This window comes from Triturus cristatus, chromosome 7 (genome assembly GCF_964204655.1).
Source record: "Triturus cristatus chromosome 7, aTriCri1.1, whole genome shotgun sequence".
NCBI classification, from domain to species: domain Eukaryota; kingdom Metazoa; phylum Chordata; class Amphibia; order Caudata; family Salamandridae; genus Triturus; species Triturus cristatus.
In genome coordinates, this window is record NC_140590.1 from 776094234 (window position 1) to 776111382 (window position 17149).

Genomic DNA, 17149 nt, shown 5'->3' on the forward strand with positions numbered 1-17149 from the left:
GCTGAGGCATTACTAGATCCGATATATGATGACACCATACGACAGGCAATCACACAATATTTCGCACAGAATGTGGGGTCAGTAGATAGTCCCGCAATCTTGTGGGAGGCATTCAAGGTCACAATTCCGGGGGTCTGTATGAGCACCACTTCAGGGATTTTGAGGGACCTTATAAGTCAGTTGTCGAAGATTGAGGCACAGTTGAGTGAACTTGAGGCGCAATATATCGCAGACCCGGCGACCACCCCACTTGACAAGATTCATGCTTTGTTAAAAGAGTATGATGACTTGCCGTGCACCGAGATACGCTACAAGTCGAAGCGACAGGTAGCCAGAGCTTATGGCGAGGCTGGGCGCCCAGGTAGGAGGCTTGCTGAGACAATTCGATTCCGAGCTAACTATCATCATATTCATAAGATAGTAGATGGGAACGGGGTGGAACACTATCAACCCCAGGATATAGTGGAACAGTTCAGAACTTTTTATGGCGAACTATACGCCTCTAGGGGCACATGCGATGACGCGGCTCTGTCCGAATATCTGGAGGGAGTCGCGTGTGTGTCGCTTGCAGATGGACACCGTGAATACCTTGGACGGCCTATAGATGAGTCGGATATTAAGGAGGCCATTAAATCCTTACCTAATAACAAGGCCCCTGGCCCAGATGGGCTCACTTCGGAATTTTATAAACACTATATGGACATTGTCGTCCCATATCTCTAAGAGGTGTATGTGGAAGCGCACGAGTCCGGGATACTGCCGCCCTCACATGGACAGGCGCTTATTGTCACACTTTTAAAAAAAAATAAGGACCCGACTACGTGCGAATCATATCGACCCTTGTCATTGATGTGTATTATGCCAATCCGGTGCAAAAGAAAATGATTTACATTTGTTATTCTTTTGTCTAGCTTATGCAAAATCTAGGAAAATATTGATTAAACCCATTTGTCGGTTATTGGGTATTAGGTCTTGCCATGTTGCAGAAAGAATATTAAGAACCGATACTTCACAAAAGGTCGTTTTTAGTGTTAGTAGGTATTTATTTGATGTAGGTTTAGTAAGAGCAAAGGAAGGCTTGACATTTTAGTGTAACATGCTCGAAATGTTGGTATTATATTAGTTTTGTACTTGCACTTTATGCGTTACATTTGGAGCATTGTTATCATATTTGTTTTGTTTTGCACTTGCACTTTACTAATTAATAAGAAAATATGTGGAAGGCCATACCAAGCATACACGTTGCACTTAAAGCATTTGCACTTTTTAACAAGTGATTCCTAATTAGGATGTTTTCATTAAATGATGTTAGATAGATTTTTATGTCCTTGGTTAATACAATGGGTTTTGCTATAATCCCTCAATATGTTTTAATTATTTATACTGTTTAAATTTTAATTGTCCTTACTTTTTAATAGGCGAGAAAGGTCAGGAATGAAAATACGAATTTCAATACTTGTGCAATGATCTAGCGACAACTTTGGAATGTTTATTGTCATGCAGTATAAATTGTATTGTATATCTTTTATGGTTTTTTAAACCAAAATAAAGATTACATTGAATTGAATTGAATAAAATTTGGTATTTCATGTATGAAGAGGTCATGTGTAAAAGACTATTAGTAGTTGACTCCTTGCTATATAATTGACTACATAGTTTTCCATTATCAATAGATAGGTTACAATCCATAAAGTTAATTGTTTCTCTGCTGTACTCTACGCTAAATTGTATATACTCTTAATTTTCATTGAAAGTCTAATCAACAATATGAGGTTGTCTGTTGTTTCCCTCCAAATTAAAAATATGTCATCTATAAAATGACTCCATAAAATAACATTTTCTTCAAAACTTTCCAAGTCAAGTCTCTCCATCCAATAAATTAGCATGTGATGGTGTGAATCTTGAGCCCATTGCTGTTCCTCTAATTTGTATATGGAGGCACTCTTGATCCAAGAAAAATGTATTGTTTAGAGTAAAATCTGCAAATTCAACCAGCATATTATTGTGAAATAAATAGTTTCTGGTTTTGTTTCCAAAAACGTTTTATTGCTTCCAATCTCTTCAGATGATGTTTTTTTATAAGCGTATAAAGTCTTCACATCCATAGTGCCTATAATGTCATCTGTTTCCCATGAAATATCATTTATCCTTTTTTTTTTTTATCATTTGTATACCTAATTTAGGATGGTAGGGTAGTAATTGATAGTTGAAGAAACAGATCAATATATTCTGATAGGGGTTCAGTAACCAATCCAGTACCTGATATTATTGGCCAACTTGGTGGTGGTAGAATCTGCCTATGTATTTTTTATAAGAAATACATGACTAGTAACATAGGTGCTTCTATTTTAAGGTATCTATATTCTTCTTCCGATGGCATTTCTAAATCATGCCATATGTTTAATACCTCTACTAAGTCCTTTTTAGCTTCATTATATTACTTTTTACCAACTTCTTCACAACAGGATGGACATTATGCTGGGTAAGCAGCAGCTCGAGGGCTGGTGCGGGGTACCCTCATGTCCTTCCGCTAATTCCTGCACTGCAGCCAGAAAGGTCTCGGCTGCATTCCCACCATGCACAGGTACTCACAGGTTGGAGCAGGTGTCGTGGGCGGGTGAGGCCTGCGTGAAAGCTGACCACCAGGAGGGGCTAACCATTGTGAAGAGCTGTTATCAGTCCCTCGATGCGATGCAGAGTGACAGGCATGGCACCATTGAGCTGTGGCATGGCAGGTTGTCTGGACCAACTTGTGATTGCCATGTGGTGGTGGGGTCTCAATGGGAGCAGAAACGCATGCGAGGCACTCAGGGTGAAGCAGGTGTGCCTGCCAAAACGATCAGCAATTGTCCGGTGAGCCAGGTGCTACGCTGATGGGAGGGAAACCTCACATGCACAATGCTGTTGAGGGCTGGACTGCCAGAGTCTCCGGAGTAGGCTGCAGTGGTGAAAGCAAACAGGCCCCCTGGACCTACGTGGTGTGGCAGATGACGGGCCCGAGTGTTGGGCCGTGCACAGGTGATGTGGGCAACAGCGCCAAGTGAACCTCTAGCAGAAGTGGTGGCGATGTGGCAGTCAGTAACCAGATGATGAACAGGGAGGGTCCGTGCGGCCTCCTCTTTGCCAGTGTAGAGTGGCACCCACATGCTAGCATTAAATGAGACACAGATACAGTAGATTGCCATCAGTGTTCTTAAAACTAACTCCGTCCATTGAAATGGTATATGTATTAAGTGCCTGACGCAAGAAGTCTGGTGACCAACTGGCATGGGGGCTAATTCAGGACAGTGAGTGTAAAAATTCAGGACAAAGGATCAAAATTCAGGTCACCACATCATTCTTCCCTTGTTTTAAGTCTAGCAACTGACTATCTTCTGATTGCTGAATCTGATAATGATCCAAAATATGTTTGAATACAGTGCTAAACCCATTCCAATCATAAGGAGTGGGCTGGTTATAGTTGACTAAAGTATTGCCCAAGATGTTCCGTATCTGGAGTAGGAAACCAAAAAGCCACATGACAATGGTCATCGTAAAAGGTCTTCATAAAAATTGCAGATTACATTGTGTAAGAAAAATAGGTAAATTCCATGACCCTCCAATAAATCTTTCATGCAGAGCTAAGGGAACATAAGAGGTAGATGAGGTAACTAAGAATGTACCAGCAGAGTCATAGGTAGTTGAACTGAATACTGGAGTCCTGGACATTAAAGTACCCTTATCCGACAAAGGCCTGTGTTTAGACTTGAGGGCAACAACATTTAAACTTAAAGCAGTTGTCTCTGCTCTTTGTGCAGTAAATTCCTATTTCAAACTATTTGTTTCTGAATCTGAGGCAGAAACATTAATCAGCAACTGTTGTAAGGAAGCATTCAAACTATTCAATGCAGCCACTGTTGTCGGCTGTGGGCGGGGGGCAAGGAGGGGGGTCTAGCTGAACTCAACAGCCGTATTTATTATTGAGTGCATCGTTTTTTAATTTCCTTTGACAAATTTACACTGTGCCTAAAACTCTGGTATAATCTTTATGTGCGGGGAATATTGGGACAGGGGCACCGTGGGAAGTGAGGACTGCAAGTCACATTTTTGTCCAATTGCGTTCCAGTCTTTTGGTTCTGACCCACCTTAAAATAGAGGTCGGGGGCAGACGCCCAGCTAAGCAGCCACTGTGGTTGGGTGTGGGGGGGAAACTTGCTGAACTCAGCAGCTGTGAACGCATCTCTGTTTTAAAACCTGTTTTAGCATTGTGTACATTGTTTTTTAATTTCCTTTGACAAATTTAAACTGTGCCTAAAACTCTGTTATAATCTTTCTGTGCTGGGAATATTGTGGTGGGGGTACCATGGGAAGGGAGGACTGCGAGTCACGTTTTTGGCCAGTTGCGTCCTTTGGTTCTGACCCGCCCTAAAATGGAGGTTGTGCATGGGCGTGCAACTAAGCGGCCACTGTTGTGGGCTGTGGGGGGTGGGGACTTGCTGAACTCAGCAACTGTGAGCTGAGCTCTGTTTTAAAGCCTGTTTTTAGCATTATGCGCATTGTTTTTTAATTTCCTTTGATAAATTTAAACTCTGCCTTAAACTCTGGTATAATCTTTCTGTGCAGGGACTATTGAGGTGGGGGCACTATGTGGAGTGAAGGCTGCAAGTCACGTTTTTGTCCAGTTGCGGTCTAGACTTTTGTTTCCGGCCCACCTTAAAATGGAAGTCAGGCCACGGATGCGCTGCTGGGGCACATAAGGCAAGCCCGTCTGTGCCAGTCTACACCCTTCCATGACCGGGGGCCAGGGAGGCTGCATTTTGTTTCGCAAGGTAGGATTCACTACACCTCCGACCAGTTGTGAGCACTATGCAGACCCATCCCCAACACCTGTATGTACTGTATAATCCTCAGAAAGGCACATTGGAGCTGTAATAACTGTGGTTGATCCCCCCGGTTAGGTCTAAATCAATGACACCCTGATGGTATCTTCCCCTCTCCAGCCAGTCGGGCCAGCCTGATCAGTTGTCGATCGCTGGCTGCACACAAATATGATATATGTGCTTTTAGATTTCTGTCTGGATGTGCTGTCCTCTGATGTGATGTCAGAGGGCTCGGGCCGGACTCAGGCACTCCCCTCCAACTATTTTGCTGTAAAACTAGATAGGCAAGACAAAAATGGTGGAGGGATAGCAATTATCTACAGGAAGCGCTTAGCTGTCGTGCTTCACTTGTTACGATTCCGCAGTGCGAGAGCCTGCCCTGCTCTGTAGCACTATCCTCCACACTCTTTTTTTCTGGTATACTTATCTATAGAGCTCCCGGTCCAAATGTTCAGTTTCTTCAGTCCCTACCAGAAGCAGTGGCAGTGCTAGCTATAGATAAATCAAACCTCACTCTTCAGGGCGATTTTAATATACATGCAAATATCACAGAAGGCAATGCTTCAAAAACTCTTCTGCATGATATGGCTGCACTACAATTAGCTTAGTTGGTTGAAGGCCCCACACACGAGAAGGGCCATGCCATTGATTTGATTTCTAGTAACATGGACGCACTTCAGGTTCAGACTCCTATGCTCCATATCTGGTCTGATCACTTTATGATCTCATTTACACTACCAACACCCCTTCTACCCTCCCTCCTCCCCCAGTCAGGCAACTAGACCACATCTGGGCAAAACTTAATGTAGAGGAGTTGAAATAGGCCTTGGAAACTTCCACACCTGCCCTTACAGAAAATGTGACAGGTGCATCACTTCAGTTTGATGAATGGATCACTGAGTCAATTGACAAAGTGCTCCCCCTTAGCTGGAAAAAAGACAGGTACCGGACACACAAATCACCATGGTTTAATGCCCACTTGCTGTCCCTGAAGAAAGAAGCAAAGAATTTGGAGAGGAGCTGGAGGAAGACTTTTGAGGGCTTGAGGAAAGCTGTTTATAGGAAAACTAGCAGCCTTTATCACCTAGAAATTAAACTGGCCAAAGCCAATTTCTATGACACCAAAACCACCAACGCCTCCAGCGCCCTGAAAGAAATCTTCAGAATTCTTAAAGATATCACTATGTCACCCACAGTCTGCCCAAGGGTAGAGGCCTCTGTGGAGCACAGCAACAATCTGGCACACTTTTTTCAGGAAATAATATTGAACACCTACTCATCCTTTCTTGATACGATTGACCTGAGCAGTCCTACATTTAATGAACTGCCTTCTAATCCGAAAGATGTCCGTCTCTTGTCATTTCCATACCTTACCAGAACCTTGCCAAAGAACTGCTGAATGCAGTAAAATCAGGCTTGCCGTTAGACCCTGCCCCCATCCATGTCCTCCAACAAGGAGCTGACAGCATTGCTCCAGTATTGGTAGAGCTGCTAAACTCCTCTCTCGCAATTGGTTCCATAGAAAACGTCTCTAGGACAGAGTCCTATGTTCCTCTCAGCAGCCACTGGAGGCCATCTTGCGCAACTTCTTGTAGCCACGGAGCTAGGAGCAGGATTAAGGGAATCCCTAAAATTGAGGCCTAGAGTTCACATCCATTGAGTTCAGTTATGGGTGCAGATAGACTCAAACAGTTTGAGTCACCTCCATTGCCAGCACTCCAGACCTGGTAGGAGAGGCCTTCCAGGCTCCAGCATCCGCAGCACATGTAGAATCACGATGGCCCCAAAGAAATCAGGCCCTCAGATCAGACAGGGGGGCAGTCTCCATGTTTCAATTGTAATATTTTCAGATCATACTATAGACAAGCACCCGTTGAGCACTGGCTGAGCGACATTGGTGATTTCACACTTAAACTATACATAATTAGCTCTACGTGGATAATGTTGGCCTCATTGCTGGTAAAAAACAATGGTGATTTCACACTTAAACTATACATAATTAGCACTATGTGAGTAATGTTGTCTTTATTGCTGGTAAAATACACTGGGAAAAAAGCAGCAGTCACTCCCCTATTTCATCTTTGTCACCAAGGTTCTTATGCAGCGTGACGTACGTGGATCCCGGTTGGAAAGGCAGCAAGGGCTCTCACTCCACAACAGTCAGACTCTTCCGCAAATATCGGCCATGGATTTCTGGAACAGGATCTATAATTTTTACAGAAAGTAACAGGGAAACTATTACAAAGAATGTGTCCCATTTCTAGAAAATTTACCAGGACAATATTAACTCATGAAGATCTGGCATTTGATGTACATGCTGATGATTATCATTCTGATTGTCTGGTGTCTACCTGTCCACCTACAATGAATAGTAATTGATGTATACTCCAGGCTTAAGAAATGAGTGTTTCTTCTAGTGACTAGTTCTTCAACACAAGGGGATATCTTGAGACATGAGGCATGGTGTCCAAATATTCGCTCAGGCCACATCACCTGGCACATCAGAAGTACTGCTACTTCACAGTACGACTGAATGATATTGCTAAAAGTATCGATCTGGTGCCTTGATAAATGTCTGTAGTGATTATGTTTATTTTCTTCCACCCATATTTTGGAACTAATTATGTGTTCGTGGTTATTGAAGTCATGCACTTTGGGCAAGCGACAAGACCCCTATAGTTTATGCAGTCATTGTTATGGTTGACTTGATGTCACAAGGTTAATAAATTGTGAAAGCACAATGCTTGTGCATCTCAGAAACCATAGTAAAGCTGAGTATGGCTGACTTCTTTTCAGCATTCAGCCCAGCCTGTGATTTACCTGAGGCCGAACTTCAGGACTCAACAATCCTAATGCTTTGGGGGGACTTGCACATTTGCCCTGTCAAGACAAGCATTCAAGCTCTCAAGCAGGAAGAGAGTTACGGACAAGTGTATGAGAGTAGAGTAGTGTTCTGCAATGCATGCCTCGCATGCTGCCAGAGCTGCTTGGTCACATGCACAAGGTGTGTTTGCTGATGAACGGATTTGCTTGAAAGGTTACAACTGGCCACAGCGCAGAGGTCACTGCGGATCATTATATTTATTCTTGATGGTGTTGTCTGGGCCAGAAGTCACAACGGCCTTTCCTCTGATCAAGGTCACATAGCATGTAATGTCGTGAGTGGGTGAGATGGGAGTGTGATGTAATTTCTACTTATTTCATCATCATGCTAATCAGTGTTTTTAAACCTTAAATAATTCTGCCTTTTTTGAGATAGCAGCATGTGGCAAGTATGCTTCTGGTTGAGTCATTTTTGATTGGGTTGAAGAATATTTTTGCGCAGGAGTTTCATTCGTGCTAAAAAGTTGGCTACTGTTGTGAGTGCGCGGTTGCCCAAGTGTGCTTCTTGATTTGTCTTTAGTGATTCAGGCCGATTTCAGCATTCCGTTCATCATTTGTTTGTTGTAACGCTTTTCGCCCTAAGTGGGATGGGTATTCCCAGACGTGGGACCCGTGCTCACTACGCCACTGGAGTCAAGCTATCCTGGCTGATGACGGCTGATAGCCAGAAACCGGTCCTAGGATGCTTGATTCCGGTCCAGGGAAGACATGGCTTGGCAGTTCGGGCTGGACTGTTCCCATGAGGCACAGGGTCAAGACTGATTTGCATATGGCCATGTCTGAACTGGGGTGGCGTAGTGGGCAAAAGAACGATGGATTTAACCCAGATCTCTTGACTGGGGGAGAATGTCTGCATTGTCAGCATTCCGTTCATCATTTGTTTGTTGTAACGCTTTTCGCCCTAAGTGGGATGGGTATTCCCAGACGTGGGACCCGTGCTCACTACGCCACTGGAGTCAAGCTATCCTGGCTGATGACGGCTGATAGCCAGAAACCGGTCCTAGGATGCTTGATTCCGGTCCAGGGAAGACATGGCTTGGCAGTTCGGGCTGGACTGTTCCCATGAGGCACAGGGTCAAGACTGATTTGCATATGGCCATGTCTGAACTGGGGTGGCGTAGTGGGCAAAAGAACGATGGATTTAACCCAGATCTCTTGACTGGGGGAGAATGTCTGCATTGTCAGCATTCCGTTCATCATTTGTTTGTTGTAACGCTTTTCGCCCCAAGTGGGATGGGTATTCCCAGACGTGGGACCCGTGCTCACTACGCCACTGGAGTCAAGCTATCCTGGCTGATGACGGCTGATAGCCAGAAACCGGTCCTAGGATGCTTGATTCCGGTCCAGGGAAGACATGGCTTGGCAGTTCGGGCTGGACTGTTCCCATGAGGCACAGGGTCAAGACTGATTTGCATATGGCCATGTCTGAACTGGGGTGGCGTAGTGGGCAAAAGAACGATGGATTTAACCCAGATCTCTTGACTGGGGGAGAATGTCTGCATTGTCAGCATTCCGTTCATCATTTGTTTGTTGTAACGCTTTTCGCCCTAAGTGGGATGGGTATTCCCAGACGTGGGACCCGTGCTCACTACGCCACTGGAGTCAAGCTATCCTGGCTGATGACGGCCGATAGCCAGAAACCGGTCCTAGGATGCTTGATTCCGGTCCAGGGAAGACATGGCTTGGCAGTTCGGGCTGGACTGTTCCCATGAGGCACAGGGTCAAGACTGATTTGCATATGGCCATGTCTGAACTGGGGTGGCGTAGTGGGCAAAAGAACGATGGATTTAACCCAGATCTCTTGACTGGGGGAGAATGTCTGCATTGTCAGCATTCCGTTCATCATTTGTTTGTTGTAACGCTTTTCGCCCTAAGTGGGATGGGTATTCCCAGACGTGGGACCCGTGCTCACTACGCCACTGGAGTCAAGCTATCCTGGCTGATGACGGCTGATAGCCAGAAACCGGTCCTAGGATGCTTGATTCCGGTCCAGGGAAGACATGGCTTGGCAGTTCGGGCTGGACTGTTCCCATGAGGCACAGGGTCAAGACTGATTTGCATATGGCCATGTCTGAACTGGGGTGGCGTAGTGGGCAAAAGAACGATGGATTTAACCCAGATCTCTTGACTGGGGGAGAATGTCTGCATTGTCAGCATTCCGTTCATCATTTGTTTGTTGTAACGCTTTTCGCCCTAAGTGGGATGGGTATTCCCAGACGTGGGACCCGTGCTCACTACGCCACTGGAGTCAAGCTATCCTGGCTGATGACGGCTGATAGCCAGAAACCGGTCCTAGGATGCTTGATTCCGGTCCAGGGAAGACATGGCTTGGCAGTTCGGGCTGGACTGTTCCCATGAGGCACAGGGTCAAGACTGATTTGCATATGGCCATGTCTGAACTGGGGTGGCGTAGTGGGCAAAAGAACGATGAATTAACCCAGATCTCTTGACTGGGGGAGAATGTCTGCATTGTCAGCATTCCGTTCATCATTTGTTTGTTGTAACGCTTTTCGCCCTAAGTGGGATGGGTATTCCCAGACGTGGGACCCGTGCTCACTACGCCACTGGAGTCAAGCTATCCTGGCTGATGACGGCTGATAGCCAGAAACCGGTCCTAGGATGCTTGATTCCGGTCCAGGGAAGACATGGCTTGGCAGTTCGGGCTGGACTGTTCCCATGAGGCACAGGGTCAAGACTGATTTGCATATGGCCATGTCTGAACTGGGGTGGCGTAGTGGGCAAAAGAACGATGGATTTAACCCAGATCTCTTGACTGGGGGAGAATGTCTGCATTGTCAGCATTCCGTTCATCATTTGTTTGTTGTAACGCGGCATGAGGGGTGACAGGAGATGGCTACCCCTGTAGAGCACACCCTGTGTTCAAGCACACTGTAAACTGCGCCGGCATTCCCCCAGATATGGTAGCTTTCCCGCCAGGGGGATTTCTTCCAAGCGGCACACTGGCACACATGGGGCAGCATTCCCAAGTAGGGAAGCTCCGTACACGTCGACAAGTGGGAACAGATAAAAGGGAGATTTGGAAAAATAAGGACCTCGTTACAAGTTAACGACTAAATTACAATCCCTGTGCAAACTCCACAATTGCGAGATGTGTGATGATTATTAAACCTTTGCAGTTTCCACCTGATAGAGTTCGGCAGATCAAACCTACAGCAATTTATTGGGAATAAAAGGCGCAGGGAAAAAAGGCAAAAGATGCAATATACGTTGTGTTCGAAACGATCCTGCAAGTTAGATCTTATTTCCAGGTCGAAAACTCTGAATTGGAGGTATTACCCTGGGGTGACCTCCTAGGCAGGGCAGCTGTCTCAAGCAGGAGAGGGGATTTTATCAAGAAAAGATGCTCTCTATGGTATTATGGGGGTCTCCATACAGGTGGACTCAGGGATAGGAGTCTATCCCCGGCCAGACAGACATCTGCTAAAGGGGCAGCGCTCCCGGGTAGGGGATGCTCCTTTAGGTAGGATGATGTCTCTTCAATTAGGGCAATGGGACTCTCTGTGGCAGCCACGTTCTCCCAGCCAACGGTGCTCCTGTGCTCTCCTTTATAGGAAGGCTATTACAGATAAAGAGAGCTCTCCCGGGCAGCGGCTCTCACATGTAGGGGCGGATACTCTGTTAGTTTGGAAAATGTCATCAGGTTGGAAAGGTCTCCCAGTTGTAGGCCTCTCCCAAGCAGTCTTAATTTGAGCCGCTGGTTTCCGGTGTTCGGTTCCGGCCCTAATCATCAACAACGGCGCTTGTGACAGCCTGCCACCAGGTGGCGCTGTCGGGCTCATTTAGAGCTATCACTACAACAGTCAACTATTCATTAAATATACATAAATTACTATTATCTGCCACCCAAGCCATTCTTATAGCTTTGGGGGCTAGACATAGTCCGAATTGTCACACTTGTAGGAGTGTGATGGTTAGTAGTTGTTATGTTACTATCATCGGCAACATGGCAGGGAACAATATGTCGTGAAGAGAGCCCTGGCATTTTTTTTTACAAACATAGCACTGCCGAGCGGCGCAGCTCTACGGGGGACTTGAGTCCTACGAGAGATGAAGACCCTCCCAGCACACGGTATGCTGATTGCGTTGCTGGTAAAGCGCTCAATGCCGCTAGCGCTCCCAGGCACGAAGAATGCGGCCTTCCAGTCACGGAGGCCTTTCTAGACAATGCGGCTCTGCCAGGCTGGGCGGCTCGCGCAGCGAACGGCTGATCGCTGCTCGTCCAAGTTCAGCGCGAAGCTGTGAACTCTAGTAACCCTGCCCATGTCTCCTCGGGGAGGTGAACGACCGCCAATAAGCCTCATTCACGGGCTCTCCAGTTGCATCACCAGCCGCCTCACTTCCTCGTTAGGGCCGCCCCCTTGGTAGAGTCACCACATCACCCTATCTCCTAGCAACTCCCACACATCTCTGATGGCTGGGCTGGGAACACCCCTCATCCGGCCCTGCCCCGCGCGGAGACCTGTTCCCGTCCACAACCCCCCGTGGACAGGAGGCAGGTACCTGCCGGTGTTGAGGAAAGAAATAGACTACAGGACCCATCCGGTGGGTCTGTGCCTGCTGTATAAATCTCCAGCTCTGCACAAGTGCTGCTGCAGTGCAGGATGGTCGAAAATTACAGAGGCCGACGCCGCTTAGACACACGAAACACGCCGCTCACACAACGCTGAAAGCAGGAAGTAGGATCGGGCTTGTGCTCGTTGTCTCCTCGCGGGGATACAGTTGAATTGTGGGAAATCTATCGAGTTCACATTTACGCAAATTACACTGTTGGATAATCTGAACCTGTAGGTGCAGAGAAGCATGCGTGTGTGCTTTGATCCTTATGCTTTTGAGCCTGTCTGTCTGGTGATTATGTCGGTGCCTGCCCAGTAAAGAGCTCTGGTTCTGTTATCTCTAATTGTGACTGTCTCTGAGCTCAGAGTCTCTCTTGTCTCCGCTCATGTAGGTATCTATGTTGCTGTGTTTTTCTTTTAACTCCCGCAAACTTGTTATAAAGTACACAGACGAAGCATCGCCCATTGGCGAGATATGGATGGCAGTGGAAGTTAGTGTGAGCCAAATTACAAACCCGTCAACAGGAGCGAAAGGCCCGTCTCCTGGCGGCCTGTGGGCAGCGAGTGTCCCAGGGCCTTGCATCCAGTCTAGCTATGCACTGTACAGCGAAGGGTTTCAGTCTATTCTGGGATATGTTGAGACTCAGAGTAGGAGCTTTCCTCACAGCGACTGGTAGAACGGTCCAGAGTTTGGGGCAGCTCCACAGAACGCGTGTGTGGGGTTTCGAGGTGTATTGCTCGTCACTTGCTGAACTGGCCATTCTGCCGCTCGTGTCAGGGTGTGATGCTCTGTGTGGGACGCTGTGCTCATGTTTGTGAACACTTCTAAACATTTCATCCTGTGTGATCAGGTTCTTGTCTGACTCTACTCGGGCTCCACTGGCTGTTCTGCTCAGTTGTTCTCTCCTTCCTTTGTCACCTGTGTCTCTCTCTCGCTGCTCATGTCACCATCAGTCTTTCTGCTCTTCTTAGAGAGTTCAGAAGTGATGGCTGGAGAAGCCTGAATCGATGTGACCCCTTGCTAAAGACAATGGGCACAGCACATCTTCACACTGCACCGTTACAGAAGAACCAGATGTAAAGCAGCCCACCCCCCCCCCTCAAAAATACACAATCCTGGAGATAAACACAAGCAGCTTCGCATGTGTTGGCCTCCTTAGGTTTCTGTCTCTGGGATAGAGCTCATGTTTGTATGGCGGCGACTCTGGGACTCGTCTCGGGACACCCACACCACTTGGGGTGGCTCGCGTAGCACAAATGTGATGAGTGAAGTGCTTGAGTCGATTTCAATCAGTGGCAGTAACTCTGGATGCATTCCATTCCATTGTTTTAGCTGTCACTTTTGGGGCTGGCCTAGTTTAATCGGGTGAGCACGTGTCTGGTGGGCAGTCTGCTGGCACACTCAGTTAGTTGAGGCCTTCCTCTCCATCACTGTGGTGGAAGACCGCCTGCCATGAGTAAAGATCTCAGTCCGGCCGGGCCGGCAGGGATCTAGCTGTCTGCTGAAGGTGCGTCCACTGATTAGGCGGGTAAGCTTATGGCAGAGCTGAATGATGGGTGTGGTGCGGGCATCATATTTTATTTCACCCACTGACTATTTATATTTTCGTATGTCTGTTAAAGACAAAAAAATGACCCTGATGCAAAGGGAGTTTTCTCCCTGCACAAGTGGGCCTTTGTTTCTTTTCTATGCTCCGATTACTCAGGCTTGCAAAATATTTATCTACAAGATGACTCTAAGTAGGGCAGGCTACCAGTGCCCGAACGGCGGTGGCCCTGTGATGGACAAGTCGCCACCACCTGCAGTCAAACAACTGTTCTGCTCCACATGCGGAGGGGAACTGCTGGTTTGGTGTCACACAGGAACGCCGACATTTGGGATCCCCCCTCCCGCCAAACTCTAAATCATCCTTTTACATGTATATGGATGGTGTCTGGTATATAATGGCACGAATAAGCTAAAAAAAAACCATGGAAAATAATGTGGCCCAGAGTGACTCAATCACTTTGCGCCACGTCCATCCATCAATGTTGCAGTGTCTTAACAGCCGTGCTCAACACCGATCATGTCAGTGTCCTGTAAGCTCATGTCAGTGTCCGTTTCTCACTGCTCATGTAAATGTCTGCCTCTCTGCTCATGCCAAGCTCATGTGGGGGTCTTGGGTACTTTTCTATTAGGGTCCAGTGCATTTCTGTACTTATACGAAGGTATGGAGTCGGTGCCTGAATAGCCATTTATCAGCAGGCGGCATAGAATGTGTTACTCCACCCTCCAGTGTGCTTGGGAGGTAATATGTCAACACCACCCAAAATGACCAGCAGTGTCACTTTCATCAAACTCCAAAATAACCGTGCTGTTGAAACATGGAAGGGAGCTTTTATGGCCCGCAATGTAATCTTACAGACGTTAATTACTCACACTTATCGTCTTCCTCTTACAGTATTGATCTGACCGTAGTTCTGTGCTGATGGATATTGCCAAGCAGGCAGTACATGATTGCACGCCTCGTGCAGCGTCCTTTTCTTGGGCCCCAGTGAATGCTGGGTAATGCTGCAGCCCAGGGCAGCTGCTCGCGATGGCTGCCTTCGGCGTGATGCTGCTGCATTCATACTGATGCATCGTGATTTGCTGACTTGGTACGCACCAGGGTCCAAGGAGGGGGCATGTGTTCAGTTCCTGTGAATTATCGAGGGGCTCGACTCTACCCAATGTGTCCAAGCGTTTTTAGTGGGATCGAGACACGTAACATTTTTTCACCCAGTGATTCGATAAGCGATATTTAAAAATATCTCTGCAACTGCAAGTGCTGCCACACCATGAAGGGATATCATGAGACCTTTACACTAACGACTTTACAAGAAGAGGCATCGAAGGGTGTGACAGTGAAATGAGCTGTGAAAACAAAAAATAAAAACAATAGAAAGGTAAACATAAACGAAAACTGTAAACTTGACTAAAAACGCACACTTCCCAACTTCCGTTTCAATAAAAATAATATAAATTAGGTACATGTGGAAAGAACATGTGAACAAAATATCCGTAGATGGAAGGATTTTTGTGTGAACATTTTTCAAGTGAGATAAATACACTGAAACCACTGAATAGAATTCATACATTTCAAATAGGAAAAGCCAATCTTAATTTGTGATAGTGCAGAATGCGATCCAGAGGGCAACAAATGCCCCACAATTTGAGAAATGAAACACACATATTAAAATCCTTCATTTAATTCACCAGGCCCTTGCTTTGTTGTAGTTGAAGAGTCGGTTTCAGTTTTGGATATTGGAGCGTGCCTCCATGCCTTGTTCTTGATGCAATATATAAAGGGGCCATTTCACTGTGCACCAGTACTTTCTGTACGTTTGATAACTCGGGATGCTCATTTTTAATTCAGCATAAGTGCTGCTAAAACTGCAGTTGTGTCTCCCGAATCTTTCAATTGCTCACTGCAAATCTTTGAAAATCTGAAAGCACCTCTGGGATGATCTGCAGATAATTGTGTAGATTTCACTAGTTGGTTATTGCATGTACAGTATCTTGAAGTAGTGCATCGGTACGTTTATGTGCACCCAAGTATTTGGTCTGTGAGACCACTCATGTTGGTGAGGCAAATTATTTTAGATTTCGTCAATCTACCACGTGCTGGTTGGCATCTTAGAGTTGGAATTGTATATATATTGAAGAATGAAGCCCACTATTCTAGATATATTGTTCATCCCACAACCACATTAGCTGTGATGTTATTGTCCCAACATACAATATCTATAAAGTCACAAAATGCTAAATCTTATTTCAGGTCAGATATATTTTCACATTTTATTATATATGGGACGTCTCGTACCACCTTGTTACTGCTCCCCTCTAGGCGGGATCCCCTTTAGAGGTGAAGGGGTGACTTCCTCCGTAAAAGGTCACCATTAGTGCTAGGAGCTCAGCTTCCCATGCTCCTAGTTTGGAAACCAGGGACTATTATGGAAAAGTGGTTTTCTGAGACAAAATAATGTTTTTAGTTTTAACCATTTTTTTAAACATATATTAGCAAGGGCCTGGCATCTCTCCAAAAATGAAGTTTTATAAAGGTCATAGAGGAACAACACTGACAAAGCTAAAGGCCGGGCAGCCAGCGCCAAGCCCATTGGCTTTAGCAGTGCTTATTGAGGTTGATGCTGGTTATGAGGCTAGCAAAACGTGATGCCAGTCAATTAAATTCAATATTTATTAAAGATTTGGATCTCCAATGAGGTCCACATAAAAAATGTACATGCACACTATTATGTAAAATTTAATAAAACATAAGGAAAATTCATTTCTCAAACCATTAAAGATTATCGAAAGCCTCCATAGCAGGTCTTAGATTTTCCCTTACATAAGTGGATATTGTCATTTACCCTAATGAGCAAGACGACTGAGGTTCTCAACAATAAAACCAATTGGCTCATGGGCAACAACAGAGACCCAAAAGACCTCTACCAAAGCAAGTGCCATAAGTTTGGGTCCATACTAAACATTAGCAGCTTAGTGTAATAATCAGTATATGATAATGTACCTCACATCAGTGCTTGATAGAAGACAGAAGAGTATTCTAAAACAATCAGCGTAATTGGGTAAACAATACATTTTCCTTTTACAACAAAACCTAAAAAACTAAATCTTCTCTTATTTTGTGCCAGTCCTGAGTAAACACAGAGTCCAATGTGTGCTGCTGCACAGAACACATGGCCTCTTAGTTCAGCCTCCATCTTTGTTTTCCTGGCTTTTTCCTACTTCTCTTTTCTCCTACTTTGCTTTCTTTTCTCTTTCTTTTCATCCTTTGCTGACTCATTCATTTTTCA